At 43.4% G+C, this 16,040-nt stretch overlaps 1 protein-coding gene across 6 annotated transcripts in view; it reads right to left on the bottom strand.

Annotated features, from left to right (window-relative positions):
• The window catches only part of LRRC3B (leucine rich repeat containing 3B), a 60,009-nt gene extending 44,894 nt beyond the window's left edge, over positions 1 to 15,115 (bottom strand). The window contains exons 1-2 of one of the 6 annotated variants that reach the window (XM_039521225.1): positions 14,573 to 14,700; positions 13,559 to 13,906 (exon numbers count right to left, since the gene is read on the bottom strand). The gene's annotated coding sequence lies outside the window, so the exon portion shown is untranslated. Of the gene's footprint in view, positions 1 to 13,434; positions 13,454 to 13,558; positions 14,013 to 14,055; positions 14,304 to 14,572; positions 14,713 to 14,977 lie in introns of those variants that run through there. The other 5 variants (XM_039521229.1, XM_039521228.1, XM_039521227.1 and 2 more) reach the window with 5 other exon arrangements.
• Between the last annotated feature and the right edge of the window lie 925 nt (positions 15,116 to 16,040).

Here is a 16,040-nt window from a genome sequence, read left to right as displayed (position 1 = left end):
GCACCAATATGGAAATGATGCATCACACATCAACTCCATATTGGTGCAAATAATAAAATTCATTCTGCACATGGACGTAAAAAATTAGAGGGAACACTGATGGAGACCAAAGAGGCCTCAAAAGGACAGGGAAAGTGTCTTGGAAATCGAGCCTGCCCACCACTCATCCACAGCAGCGGCTTCTGTCCTATAGGGTTGGACCCGGCTCCCCACTCTGGCCATTGGACCTCGCGCAAAGGGTTGCGATGGCCACTCGGGTTTGGCCAAGGCAGGCCAAATTTGAGTGGTGTTGCGACCCCGTGTGCTAGATCACAGTACCACCCACTCAAATTCCCTGGGTTTGGGGGCCCTCTCAAATGGGCGTCAGGCCCGTGTGTCACCCTCACAGGGCAGTGGGCTGGAGCCCGGTGAAGTGTGGGGGCCCAGGCTCCCCTACACATCGAAGGGCTTAAGTCCTGCCTATTAGGCAAGACTTCCCACAAGCAAAGACCATCACACACTCATGAAAAGCAGCATCACTTGCCCCATAACCTCAGCCGTGCTGAAGACAACGCCATCAACAGCCTCAAGAACAACTCTGACATCATAATCAAAAAGGCTGACAAAGGAAGTGCTGTCGTCATCAGGAATAAGTTGGAATATGAACAAGGGGCTGCTAGGCACCTCTCTAACTCCACATTCTACAGGCCATTATCCTCTGATCCCACTGAGGATTACCAAATGAAACCACACCATCTGCTCCAGAAACTCCCTGAAAAAGCACAGGAAGAGATCTGTACAGATACATGCCTAGAACCCCGACCAGGGGTATTCTATTTGCTACCCAAGATCCATAAACCTGGAAATCCTGGACACCCCATCATCTCAGGCATTGGCACCCTAACAGCAGGATTGTCTGACTATGTGGACTCTCTCCTCAGGCCCTATGCTACCAGCACTCCCAGCTATCTTTGAGACACCACTGACTTCCTGAGGAAACTACAATCCATCAGTGATCTTCCAGGAAACACCACCCTGGCAACTATGGATGTAGAAGCCCTCTACACCAACATTCCACACAAAGATGGACTACAAGCCATCAGGAACAGTATCCCCGATAATGTCACAGCAAACCTGGTGGCTGAACTCTGTGATTTTGTCCTCACCCACAACTATCACACATTTGGGGACAATATATACCTTCAAGTCAGTGGCACTGCTATGGGTACCCACATGGCCCCACAGTATGCCAACATTTTTATGGCTGACTTAGAACAACGCTTCCTTAGCTCTCGTTCCCTAATGCCCCTACTCTACTTACGCTACACTGATGACATCTTCATCATCTGGACCCATTGAAAAGAAACCCTTGAGGAATTCCACCATGATTTCAACAATTTCCATCCCACCATCAATCTGAGCCTGGACCAGTCCACACAAGCGGTCCATTTCCTAGACACTATTGTGCTAATAAGCAATGGTCACATAAACACCACCCTATACCGGAAACCTATTGACCACTATACTTACCTACATGCCTCCAGCTTCCATCCAGGACACACCACACGATCCATTGTCTATAGCCAAGCTCTAAGACACAACCACATTTGTTCCAATCCCTCAGACAGAGACAAACACATACAAGATCTCTGTAAAACATTCTTAAAACTACAATACCCACCTGCTGATGTGAAAAAACAGATTGACAGAGCCAGAAGAGTACCCAGAAGTCACCTACTACAGGATAGGCCCAACAAAGAAAAAAACAGAACGCCACTAGCCATCACCTTCAGCCCCCAACTAAAACCTCTCCAGCGCATCATCAAAGATTTACAACCTATCCTGAAAGATGATCCCACACTCTCCCAGATCTTGGGAGACAGACCAGTCCCTGCTTACAGACAGCCCCCTAACCTGAAGCCAATACTCACCAGCAACCACACACCACACAACAAAACACTAATCCAGGAACCTATCCTTGCAACAAAGCCCGATGCCAACTCTGTCCACATATCTATTCAAGTGACACCATCACTGGACCTAATCACATCAGCCACGCCATCAGGGGCTAGTTCACCTGCCAATCTACCAGTGTGATATATGCCATCATGTGCCAGCAATGCCCCTCTGCCATGTACATTGGCCAAACCGGACAGTCTCTACGCAAAAGAATAAACGGACACAAATCTGACATCATGAATCTTAACACTCAAAAATCAGTAGGAGAACACTTCAACCTCTCAAACCACTCAGTGACAGAGGTTAAGGTGGCAATTTTGCAACAGAAAAGCTTCAAAAACAGACTCCAAGGAGAAGCTGCTGAACTTGAATTAATATGCAAACTAGATACCATTAACTCAGGTTTGAACAGAGACTGGGAATGGCTCGGTCATTACACTAATTGAATCTATTTCCCCACGTTAAAGTGTCCTCACACCTTCGTGTCAACAGTCCGAAATGGGGCACCTTGATTAGCATTTCAAAAGTTTTTCTCTCCTGCTGATAATAGCTTCTCTTAATTAATTAGCCTCTTACAGTTGGTATGGGTACTTCCACCTTTTCATGTTCTCTGTATGTATAAATATCTTCTTACTGTATGTTCCATTCTATGCATCCGATGAAGTGGGCTGTAGCCCAGGAAAGCTTATGCTCAAATAAATGTCTTAGTCTCTAAGGTGCCAGAAGTACTCCTGTTCTTTTTACTCATGACATTGCAGATTTTCATATTACAATTTCACAATATCAATCAGAATTCATAAGTTGCACAAATATAGCTCCAATTCTTCACCCTTGATGCCAAGTACAAACCCACCTGAAACCAGCAGGTAGGTACTCAGCATGGCTAAGTCTTGCTGCTGCTGTCAGTGCTACCGTGGCTATATTACTATTGATGCTTGCGCTACCTCTCAAGTCAGCCGATCTGCGTTATAGAACCCAGGGCTCGAGCCTCGACGCTGATTCTTAACTCTACATTGAGAATTTTTTTAACCCAGGCTAGAAACTGGGGCTCTGGATGCCACACTGCAGCACTAAGACCCAAGTCAAACCAACCATATTCAAGACTTCCTAGCTCCCTCCCAAAACGTGGCTGCTCTAGCCCTTTGACCTGCGTGCACTGTGGGAAAACTTTACTGACCACCCTGCACTTTACAGCAATTTTGAACAGCCTGCCAACACATCCTGTCGAGCGACATGGAGAAAGCCCCTTTTCAAGTTCTCTTGCTTGCACTTTCATTCCTGTGTCGGAAAACGGGCAGAGTTTCCATGAGGCACTGGTGGACATTTCAGCAACTGCCTTCTGCCCCGCCAAAGACACCTAACAGAGCTTCAGATGGCGGAGGAGAGGAAGTTCAAAAGCTGTATAGCTAACTATGTGGGGAAAAGATCAATACTTTTTTCATACCATGCTTCTAGGGACTTCTCCAAAGCCTTCAGCAATCTTGCATCAAAACTTTCAAACTTCATATTCATGGCAACTACAGTCGTTGGAAATAACTTTAACCCACAATGACAACATTGAGGCTGAAAATTCAAATGATATCTTAATTGTGTGATGAACTTAATTTTAATTATGAAATGTTGCCGACGTATTGGGCTGAAAACTAATCAACGTGTTTCTCACAACCTAGCTGAGTCCCCCTCTCTGGAAGGACACCATTCAGTTGTGAGTGGATCAAACTGCTGGATCCCCTATGTGGTATGGTGAGAGCATCACTCTTCCTCACTCCGGGTCTCTCAGGCACAGTCCCAAGTGCAGACCTGTGTCTACGCCCCTTCTTTGGCATGCAGAGCTCCTTAACCCTCCTGAGCCCCCAGTTGCTTATACATGTTCTGTTAGAGTTCTATCTTGTTGCAGGCAATATGAGTTTCTTGATTAACCCCTTCAGGGGCAGCATGGCAGGCAAGGAAGGTGTCATAGGTCTCACCCCCACTTAGAGCTGTTGGGTTCCAAAGTGGGGAGCTGCACTGGTTTCCCTCTAAACTAAAATCCTAGTTTAGATCTGGTAAAACTGCCACCACCCAATCAGGTACGTGGATTGGGACACAGTCCTTCCCCAAAATCCTTGGGGATCCCAAGAGCCCCAAATCCATGGAGTTCTTACACCTAGGAGAAATAAACCATTCCCCCCTGCTTCCTTCCCCCTCCCTTTTCCTAGGAGAGATACCGGGATCCACTACAGAGGGATGCTTCCCTCCTCCCCTTTCCCTGAGAATCCACCCAAGGAAAAATCAACCAAGTTTTTAACAGAAAAGATTTATTAAAGAATAAAAGAAAGTAACTTGTCTCTGTAATCCAAGATGGAACAATACACAGGGTCTAAACTTATTGATCTCTGGAGAGAATCCCCCCTCCTTTCTTTCTCAGTAAAAGCAAAGTAACAGCAAACAGAAATAAAGAATTTTCTTTAGCAAACACACAATTGCAAATGTAGAAATCAAATTATAAGACTAATCCACCTTTCTAATTAATACTTACTATTGGATAGTAGGAACTACTCCAGGAGAACTTGGAGACATGACTGGCCTCTCTTAGATCCAAAGAGAGCACTCTAACAAAGAACACAGACAAAGGCTTCCCTCCACAGAGATTTGAAATTATCTTGTCTCTGATTGGTCCTCTGGTCAGGTGGTCATCAGGTACTGCATGTTAACCCTTTACAGGTAAAAGAGACCTTAACCCTTAACTATCTGTTTATGACAGAAGGCTTAAAGGCATTTCTTAACCACAGGCACTTTTCTTTTAAATAGCACAAGAGAGTTATAGATCTTTGGGAACACAACACACTCCCCTCATGTCAGAGCTCACCCCTTCTGTGAGTCGTGGGTTTGGCCAGCACCCATCGGCTAGGCAGCCTTTTTGCCTCCTCTCTCCTTAGCTTGGTCTTTTTGCATGGGATGGTGATCTGGCTCCCTTTCACAGAGAGCATTCCCCTTACAAAAAGGTTTCAGAGTAGCAGCCGTGTTAGTCTGTATCCGCAAAAAGAACAGGAGTACTTGTGGCACCTTAAAGACTAACACATTTATTTTAGCATGAGCTTTCGTGAGCTACAGCTTACTTCTTCGGATGCATAGAATGGAACATACAGACAGGAGATATTTATACATACAGAGAACATGAAAAGGTGGAAGTATGCATACCAACAGGAAAAGTCTAATCAATTGAGATGAGCTATCATCAGCAGGAGGAAAAAAAACTTTTTGAACTGATAATTAAGATGGCCCATAGTGCTACTTCAAAAAGTTTTTTTCCTCCTGCTGATGATAGCTCATCTCAATTGATTAGACTTTTCCTGTTGGTATGCATACTTCCACCTTTTCATGTTCTCTGTATGTATAAATATCTCCTGTCTGTATGTTCCATTCTATGCATCCGAAGAAGTGAGCTGTAGCTCACGAAAGCTCATGCTAAAATAAATGTGTTAGTCTTTAAGGTGCCACAAGTACTCCTGTTCCCCTTACAAAAAGTAATTTTCCCTCTGTTGATATTCACTCCTTCTTGTCAACTATTGGGAATAGGCCACACCCACCCTGATGGAATTGGCCTCATTAGCACTGACCTCCCCACTTGATAGGCAAGTCCCATCTTTTCATGTGCTGTATATTTATACTTGCTTACTGTATTTTTCACTCCATGCATCTGATGAAGTGAATTATAGCCCACGAAAGCTTATGCCCAAATAAATGTGTTAGTTTTTAAGATGCCACAAGGACTCCTCCTTGTTTTTCCTTTAAACATAGTCTTTGATCCTTTAAGCTGCATACCCAAACTGAAGGACACCTGCCCCTTTCCCACAGCCAGGTTTCTGTACACAGTTCATTGTTCTTGTGGATGGGCTGGTAGTTAACAGACAATCACAGCTGATGGCCCTAGATTGCTCTGTCACAGCTTCTAACGCATACCCAGGGAAAAGGCTACCAATACCCCACTACAAAATGAATGCACTAACACACAAGGGAGGCTGCAATACAACATAAGGGTCACACTCCAACATGAAGGTTACAATACATAGCGGAGCTCCTGAAAGAAAACAGTGCTCTAAAAACAAACGGGGGGTTGTAAGCTGATACAGACATATCCAACTACGTCACAGTACCAACATCAAGGCATACTGCCACCACCATGAACACACTGGAACCTTGGGCACACATTCCAGAACTAGGATCCACATCCACTAAGCCACTGGAATCTCCAGCACACCAATGCAACACCTATGCTACTTGTGTACAGTCAGGGTATCAATCTTTCAATCTAAGGTGACAATGTTTTTTAGTCACCACACTATTTCCCATATCCTTATAGTACAATAAGGAGCATATTATACATCCGAAGAAGTGGGTATTCACCCACGAAAGCTCATGCTGCAAAACATCTGTTAGTCTATAAGGTGTCACAGGATTCTTTGCTGCTTCTACAGAACCAGACTAACACGGCTACCCCTCTGATATTATACAGTGTTCTCCAATTTTCACAAAGTGAAGACTGGAAAATAAAGAAAGGTTTCAGGTTTTCTTTTAAAGTGTATTGCCAACCTGGCATCTAAAAGGGGGAAAAAAGCCAAGTAAATTTATTTTACACTTCATTTTTTAAAAATCTGAATGTAATACTGGATATGCTCACTATTAATTTCCTTATTCCAGGTAAATTCTTTCTTCCAAAACATCTTTTTATAGTTCTTTACTAAATTATTGCATTTTCTCCTGACTTATTCAAATCAAGCCAATTATTTTCAAAGCCAGTTTAGACACATTTACTGAAGTGTTTGCCATAGTAAAAAAAATACCAAATCTAAAGAATATTAAATAAAATGGAAATACGGGGGCCAATCTCTCAGACTTTAATGGAGCTACTTGCAGTAGCAAGCTCTTTGTTGAACGGTATTTGTATGATTGGGCTCGTAAAGAGAGATCTACAATGTAATAATAAGGTTTGTATCTGAGAATAGCAAAGTTGATATAACAATACTGCTACTAAAGCCCACCTGATCATAGCTATCAAATTTCTTCTCCAAGTAACCATCTACCATTCACGGTAAAGAGAGATTTCTATCACAGTAGTCAACCCAAGTTACAAATATTGACTAAGGCTTTGTTTTTGTTTTTTAAATCAAGTAAACCCAGCATCATTGATTACATCAAATGTGTGTTACCTCTTGATAGTGTGATGACAAAGACAGGTAAACTGTGGAGTATCCCAGAAAATGGGTACATGGACATGAAATGCTGAATCACTGACAGACTGAGAAGTCTCCCTGTCATTCCACAGATTCGTATTATTGTAACAAACGAGCAACCAAAGGCTCCAAACAGGAAAGTACAAAACCAGACAAACTGAAATCAGTAGGCTGCTAAAAGTTGTCTTGGTTCTTTCACGACTATCATTTCTGCATTTTAAATTAATATCTAGCATGCATTCTACTTCAGAAAGAATATATAGCTCCTATCACAAAAGAGGTGTTTATTAATGAATAGTAATAATAACAACAATCTTCAGCTATACATCTTGAGATGCTTTTAAAAGAAAGGTGTTACCAATATTCCCATTTTAAATGGGGAAACTGAGGTGCACAAGAGTTAAGTGACTTCACACAGGAAGTAAGGTGTAGAGCAGACTCTAGGGCTCCAATTCTGCAGACATTTATGCACATGTTTAATTTTACTACTGTGAGTAATCCTATTAAAATTAATAGGCCAACAGAAACGTTTCCACAATTTGTTTTTAAAAATTCAATTAAAATTTAGTTTTTAAATGTACACCACTTTGGAGTATTTGATACCCAAATATTACAGCATTAAGAATTTGAAACTGAAACTGATTATAAACAAAAGTGAAACTGACTGTGCTGATTTTCATTGTCCCAACAGAGAAATAAACAAGGAAATAAAAAAAAAAACAGTGACCATTAAACTGCATTTCAATTTCATCTTTTATTCATCTAATGTAATATATACTTACATAATATATAATTTTTAATTTCAAAGTAACCTAAATGATTCAAAAATCTTATGTTAGAGTTCTCTTTCCAATATACAATAATTAGTCTGTACCCTTCCTGAAGAATCCAAGTATAGGATAATTCATAAAAGCAATGATGATTCTGTTTCTTTTTAACATAACGTCCCCTATCAAGCTCAACCATATAAATTCATTTGAATGTCAAATATCTTTACTCTTTGCTAAATGTCATACTTGGGCTTTAAGTAATTCTTTTCAATTTATGCATAAAACTTAATTAAAATAATTTTGAGGGGGGAAAGACTGCAATATGCCCAAGCAATCTGCATATATGTACTCTCCAGTTTAAAAAATTAAGACTCTTTCATGTGTCCCATTAGCCCCCAATAAAAAAACATTAATGGCTCAATCCCACAAGCACAGCTGTGAAGCAGTGAGTGCTCTCAACTCCCACTATCTTTACACACAAAACCATTTTCAGTCACTTTAACAAATTTAACCAAATCCTTTTTGATTAAAGTATTTCCAATGAAGACAATGGAACTACTTGAATGCAACTTCACTGTAAACTGATTTACAGTATATTCATTGTAAGTGCTGATGAAGATAGTTTTAACAATATCCACAAAACTATTTCTTTAAGATGGCAGGCTACTAGGTCATGTCACTTTTAAAAATACATATCCCACTAACTGAGTTATGTGACCAACAGCAACTATAAGCAGAAATGTGACTCGACCCCCAACAGCAGAACATTCTGTCAGCCTTCCACAACATGACTGAAATGTGGGCCATCTGTTACTATGGAAGTACTGCAATATGAGTAAATAAGGCAACATTCTCCAGATTAAAACTTCTATGCATCTTTTCTTACTTTTCTTTTTCTCCCTCCACCCATCTTTTTCCACACACTTTCTTTCTACTACTTTTTTCGTTTTCAACTTTTTTATATTCTCTGGTCTCTTGCTGTTGGGTCTCTTTCATTCTGTTTCTTGGTTTATCTTTCCTTAATTAATACTTTTTGTTTTCTTGGCTGTTTTCAGGCCACAGTAGCATCCTATTTTCATGCTGTCTCTCACTTTCCTCTGTTTTCTCTATCACCTTTCCACCTATCCTGCTATCTCCTTCCTGCTCCACTTCTCCCTGACCCAGCCACGACCTTATCCCTTGTATCTACACCTTTCACTTCAATTTAGCTGGCTAGGGCCTTGTCTAGACTAAAATAAATGGTGTATTTTGTTTGTTTAATGTTAGTTAACACATTTTTAAAAAATTCATGTTTAAAATACAACTTGCCCTGGCCACATGTGTTAGCTAGTTGAAATGGGAGCCTAAAGTGGACCTGGCCAGATAACTGAGGTAAAAACTGTTAACACAAATCTATACTAAGGAAAAGGACATGCTATATAAGTTCTCTGGAACTTATATGGCCCCCATTACAGTAGCACCCAAGCACATTGCAATCTTTAACGTATTTTAGCCTCACACCACCACTGTGAGGTAGGGAAGTACTATTACAGACAGTGATCTGAGGCATACAAAGATGAACTAACTTGCCCAAAGTCACAAAAGAAGTCTGTGGTGGGGCAGGAAACTGAAGCCAGAACTCTGTGCTTGTACCGTTGTACGGCTTGTACTGGACCATCGTTCTTCTCTAAGGATTAGGTAACAGCATAATAAGGTCATAACCTCTTTTCCCAAACTAGACAACTCCTGTGATCTCTCTCACTTTCCCCTTTCCTTCGTCTTCTATTGCCAGGTCCCTTCCCCATTCCTCTCCCAGTCTCTCTTATCTTTCCTTCTTTCATCCTAACAAGAGAATACCATCCAGAGATAGAACAGCCATTTTACTTTGGCTACAGCCTTTCCCTTGGCAACAGAATACAGAACTTTGGAGTTGTGCCCACCCTTATGGTGAAAGAGTTTTCCCATGTCCACTTTTGAAATCAGTGTGAAAATAAACCAAGCTATAATCTCTATGTGATGTAAATACTCAAAAGAGAACACAAGAAAAAAAGCTGGTAGAGCCTGGAATTTTGTATGTGAACTAGCAGCAAATGTTGTGCATAATACCTTTCAAGTTCAACCTAAGTCCCTACATAAAATATGCTTGTGGCCCAAGTCAATCGATACTGTACAGAAGTCTACAATGCAAATCACCAACTATACTTACAGACAACTATTACAATTACAAATCCTAATGAATCAACAGTATGCGCCTTAATCATTGTTAAATAAGGAGACCCTCCCCTGTGCTGGGTTTGGCAATTACTACTTGTATAAATGAAGAGCTGAAAAAGCGTTAAGGGAAAAGTGATATTGCATCTGATTGAACGTATGTTTTGTTTTGGATGAGTTCATGTATGTGCTGCACATCCAGAACAACCTTCACAAAGTGGCCACAAAAATGGAGAAAGAAGAAGAAATAATTTACTTTATCAAATGCACTGAACTAAAGCCAACAAAATAGAGACTCAATCACCAGAAAAAAAGATCTCCAAATTCAATAGTGTTCTACCTATGATGTATTATGTTTAAATACTACCATACAAACATTCATGTATGTATTTACAAAGTTAGCCATCATTTTTTAAAAAAGATTATATTAGTTAGCAGGTTTCTTTAATTTCTTGCATGTAGAATCTGTGGACATGCTGACTTTTGGTTCACACAAGAGCACAAATGTCCTACCAAAGCTGTATGTTCCATAAGTAACTTTTTTTAAATATCAGAGCTTGTTTGGTAAAACTGTTCAAGGAGGCCAGAATAAGTGACTACAAACTCCAAGAACTCTGCTAATTCATTCTTGGTTCAAAGCAAAATGTTTAATCATGGTGTTTGAGAATCATACTATCATTTTAAAAATCAGATTCCTTTCTTCCTTTTGACATTTTGTTTTAGGAATTTTATAGCTACAGACAAATATGAATTGCACAGCAAGACATTTGCTTTACATTTACTAACTGATTATACTGGGAAAAACAAAACGTATAAAGTATACATGTATATTAACAGTGGAACATAAATGAAGTTTCTTTCTCAAATGGGAACTGATCTAAAGTCCATTGAAGTCAATTAAGCTGACCTCAATGGGCTACAGATCAGCCCATAATAAATAGATAAATCATATTTAAAATCATGTATATACCTTTAACTGATTCTAAAAAGGTACCACCAACAGTTGTTCCTCTCACTACATTAGGCAGTTAGTGATAACTAATGTTTACAAACATTTTGCATCTTCCTTTCATTCTCAGTTAGGTTTAGAATCCTTCCAAATTTACCGATAGTGAGCTAAATCATGCATGCTTTGTTTACACAAGTGACCCCCTTAAGTCAATGGGACCCACTACGTAAGTAACACAAGCAGAATTTGGTGCCTTCATTATTAAATCCAGTAAGACCATTTTATATTGCATTTCTCTTGGTTCAAACACCAATGTTGACACTGACCACAGTCATCTTTAATTTCTAGATTTCAATTCTACAGTTTTGAGGTTGTTTCTTGAATTGACAAGCTATTTGAGGTTGCTCCTGATTGCCCTGAAGTATTATGACTTCAGTGGGAGCAGAACAGTACAGTTGGAAGAGCTCAAGGTCTAGTGCCATGTTCCCTTTTTCGTTTTTACATTAAACGAGCAAGGCAATATATGTATAACAAAACCAAAATACAAGCCTTGATCTTGCTCCCGCTCCCATTAATATCAATGACAAAGCTCCCATTGACTTCTGTGGCTTAGGACTGGGCCCGCCCTATGAATACATTCTTATTTCTTGCTAATGAAATGTCTTGTTTTTCCATTAGTGGCAAATCATGTGGCTTAAGAGTAAATATTTCTCACTGTCAAGAAAGCTACAGATAGGATATTTCTGCTGGTAAACAAAAGCTCACCAAGGGCTCAATCTTATCAGACTCCGAACACCTCCTGCAAGGTGCTAAGCAGCCTCAATGCCACTAAAAATCAATCGAAATTAGCACCCTAAGGATCACATCCTGCTCACATTAAAGTCAATGAAAGTTTTGCATCGGACTTCATTGAGAGCAGGTCTGGGTCTCAATTCTCCGTCAGCAATATATGGACAAAGAAGAGAAGGTAAGGACTCAGCCTCACTTCTGCTTCTACTTAAAGTCAAATGAGAGATTTCTCAATAGTTTCAACAAAATCAGGTCTCTATTTAACACCACATCATAACTAGTTGACAATAGGCCCAAACCTTACTCGTGTGAGTAATCCCTTACTCGTGATAACCCTTACTCGTGTGAGTAATCCCACTGAAACCCAGAACTACCTGTGTGAATAAGGGTTACAGAGTTGTTCTAATAATTCCTTCAATATTACTGATACTCTGAATAAGATTACTACTAAATCAGATCCTACAAAAGAAAATTAAGAAACTGAGTCACTTTGAGAATGGTGAAGGGTTTTGTGAGTTAGTTTACATTTTGATATTTTAAATAATGTCATCAAAGAAAGAAACATGCAAAATGAGTTTATAGTTTGATTTGGAGACAACGGCTAGAGTAATTAACCATGGTATAAACTATGTGAACACTCTTGTACTCCGTATCAAAGAACCACTCCCAACAAGGCATAACAGGCATCTTGCAATCTGAATTTATAAATCATTAAATGGTTTAGCACCTAGAAATTATTGTAGCCAATAATTTTTCGGTATTGAGATGAGATTTGTCCCATCCAAAGTTTGATACTCAAAGGTATTGTTTTCTCTTTTGGTGCAAGTATTTGGAGCACTTTTTCAAGGCTATTACTTTAAAAAAACAACATCTTTTTTAAAACAATAACCCAGTTGTCATTTTTACAGATCTATAAATTGCTGTATGCTTAATTCCTGGATACCAGCCTCATATGCTATTAGACCAATTTCAATTCAGTTGTGTAAATATTTGGTAAATTGATGTATTTTGTGCGCCGTTATTTTTATTTTGTAATCACGCCATATCTTCTGTCTAGTAAAAGGGGCCATTTGGCAAATACTGACTGATAACTTGCAGTCCAAACTGCATGGGTATTTTTAAGAGATAATAATTCTAAAAATGTTTTATTTTTTATGGCAAGATGCCAAAAAAAAGGAAAGAAAACATACTATTGCATTTGGCTTAGTATTGAGTTCCAAATTTTAAAGAAACAGTTTTTGGATATGTACATGGTCATTAAAGCAACAACATACAGAATGATGTTATCAAATTTTAAACATACACACACAATTTTCCACATACTGACCATCTCTATACCTGCTTATTACAAATAGCCATGAAATTTCTATCTAAACATTAAGCTTTAAGGTCATGACAGTGTCCTGCTCAGAGTACTGTCCTATCCTATTATTTTACTGCATCACAGAGACGGGGTACACATTAGCACAGACTCCACTCTCTTCCCTTGGCTTTCCTGTACAAGGGGGTACAGTGCAATATGTAAAGATCAAAAGAAGCAGCACCCACAAATCCCTTGGTCACCCACTACTAGACACAGACTAACCCCATAGGTTAGGAAAAGGGCTCCCAGCTCAAGTGCCTTAGGGGGTACGGGTCTGGGGGTGAAGCAGGAGCAGAATGCGAGGCGCACGCATGGAAAGCTGCAGCCTGGAGCCTTTGCAGCTCACCTGGGAGTTGCAGCTGCTGCTGCTGCTGCAGCCCGGCCACAGCCCGCTGCCATTTGTTGCTTGTATTCTGAGGGAGCTGCAGCCCGATCATTTAGAAACAGCCTTTCCTCATCATCACAACCATCACCGCCTGCTTCATGCTTCGTAGCAACTGGTCCTGGTAGGTTTCAAAGTGGAAAAATCCCAAGGCAACACAAACAGCTTCTTCCCATCTCTCTCTCTCTTTCCCCATGCACCATCCTCAGCTTCCACTGCCAGTTGCACGCGCCTCTCTCACTTCACTTGGCTCACTCATCGCCACTTGAATGCTGATCAGCTTGACACTCTGCAACCCGTGTGTGCCACCAGCTTGCAAAAAATGTAACGAGACACGCCTTGAAAATGCTCGGGGAGGGGGGAATCTCTTCTTGCTCCAAGGCCGGTGATGGGGAGTACCCCTAGTTCCTGCAGCCTCCGCTCCTTTATTCAGCCCCACCCCACCCTTTCAGCCCACCTACCGCCTTCGGGCCCTTCCGGGGAGTTTCTACCCGCAGCCCCAGCTAGCTCTGGGAAGCAGCAGGGCTCCGGCCCGGCTGCAGCAGGGCTGGCCGGGGTTCCCGCTGGAGACGCGCGGATGGCTAGTTAGGTGGCCCGCAGAGCTGCGAGCTGCACTAGTCGGCCGGCGGGTGTCTGACTCCACCTGCTCCTCTCTCCAGAGCCTTTCACTCCGGGGGGGGGGGGGGGAATGTGCCCTCATCAGCCCTCCCAGGACATGCTCTCCTGCCCCCTTCCCCTCCCCCCCAGCTGCTGCTAGAGCTGGGGGGAGGGACTGCAGCCCACCCACTCCCACAGCCCCGGGCTTCGCTCTTCTCCCCTCGAGCCCAACTCCCGGAGTTGCTCTTCGCGCCCCCCCCCGCCTCCTCCCCGCTTAGCTACCCAGCCTCCCACCCCCGCCCAAGCCTGCCGGTCACAGAGCCCTGCTCCTGCTATTGCCCCCTTCCCCCGACACAGCCCCCAGCATCCTCCCCGGCTCACACGGGAGCAGCCCGGTTGCAGCCTCCCCGGGCTCGCCTGGCTGCTACTGGTGGGGACCGATCGAGCCCTGCTAGCCCTTGGCGAGGCCAGCTCCATTTCCTTGCAGCGTCCCCCTGCTCCGCCCAGCCCTGAGCATCCAGCCTCCCCCAAGAGCTCGCCCGCCCCCCGGAGTTGGGGCAGGGCTCGGCCACATCCAATTAAGAACTAAACAGAAAGCAGCAGCGGGGGGGAAGCGACGCCTCGGGGCCAGCGGGCGCAGCGAGCCGAGCCTGCCTGCAAAAGTTCCCGGAGTTGCATTGCGAGCGCCCCCCCGCGCGCTCCGCGTGCCCGGGACAGGGCAAAGGACGCTCGGGAGCCGGCGGGCAGCCGGGCGGGGCAATGCAACAGGCGGCGGCGGCGCCTTACCTCGCCTGGCGCGTCCGGTGCCTGCCCAGCCGCGGCTCCATCGGGGCGGCGGGGAGCCGGGATGCAAGGGCCGCGCACGGACTGTCCCCGCGGCGCGGCCCCTCAGCCGGCCGGCGAGCGTGGCAATGCGGGCAGCAGCCGCGCTGGCATCTTGGAGGGCGGGGAGCTGCCGCCGCCTGCGAGCGAGCGAGGGAGGGAGCGAGCGCTGCTGCAGAGCCCGGAGCCGGCGGCGGCGATGGAGAGGAGCCTGCCTCCCAGACTGCGGGCGGCACGCGCTGCTTGCCCCCGTCTGCCACATGCCAGCGCCCGGCTGGCTTTGGGGGGTGGGGTTTGCTGGTCCAGGCTTCGGGGTGCCAGGAGCGCCCCCTGCGGCTTCCCAGGACCGTGCCAGCCTCCACCGCAGCCCGCGCCGGGAATCACCTCCTCCGGTTCCCCCGGGGGAGGGGAAGGGTTTCCCCGCTAACCTCACGGCACCGGTGTTGGTGTAAAAGCGGTGCAAGTGACCCCGAGCCCTGCTGTTCATCCCCCTTCCTGAGTCCATTCCCTCCTGGGATGATTTTCAGCCCTAGCTCCTGAAAATACTTTGAAGTGCACCACCCATGGCCCATCACATGGCGTGGCTTACCAAAACACTGGGCATTTTTTTCTCTTGTGTTCACTGTCCCCAATAAACACTTTATTTCTCCCTGACTTTTTCAAATTATTACTCAGTACCGTGCAATATAAACCTCATATTTGCCATGTTTTGCACAGCCTGGTTGGAAATTTTGTTGTCTGAGGCTAGTTTATTGCATCTGCCTAGAAAGGGCTGAGGAAGATGCTTTTTTTGTTTGTTTTTAAGTGTGCTCTTCACAAAATGTTAAATAAAGTAAATGGAAAAGTTTATTGGTTTGGATACATGCAGTTGATTGCCTCTAGTCTAATTATATAATAATTTCATTAAATATACTTTGGCCACTGTTGAGAGAGAGGATGCTGGAGTAGATAGACCACTGCTATGCCAATTCCTATGTTCCTGCTGACTAGAGGACAAGGTATCCCAGATGTTAGATCATATGAACTG

The sequence above is a fragment of the Mauremys reevesii genome, linkage group 2 (assembly GCF_016161935.1).
Source record: "Mauremys reevesii isolate NIE-2019 linkage group 2, ASM1616193v1, whole genome shotgun sequence".
Lineage (NCBI taxonomy): Eukaryota > Metazoa > Chordata > Testudines > Geoemydidae > Mauremys > Mauremys reevesii.
Note: the sequence above shows the minus strand (reverse complement) of the source record. Positions and strands in the feature narration are given on the sequence as shown.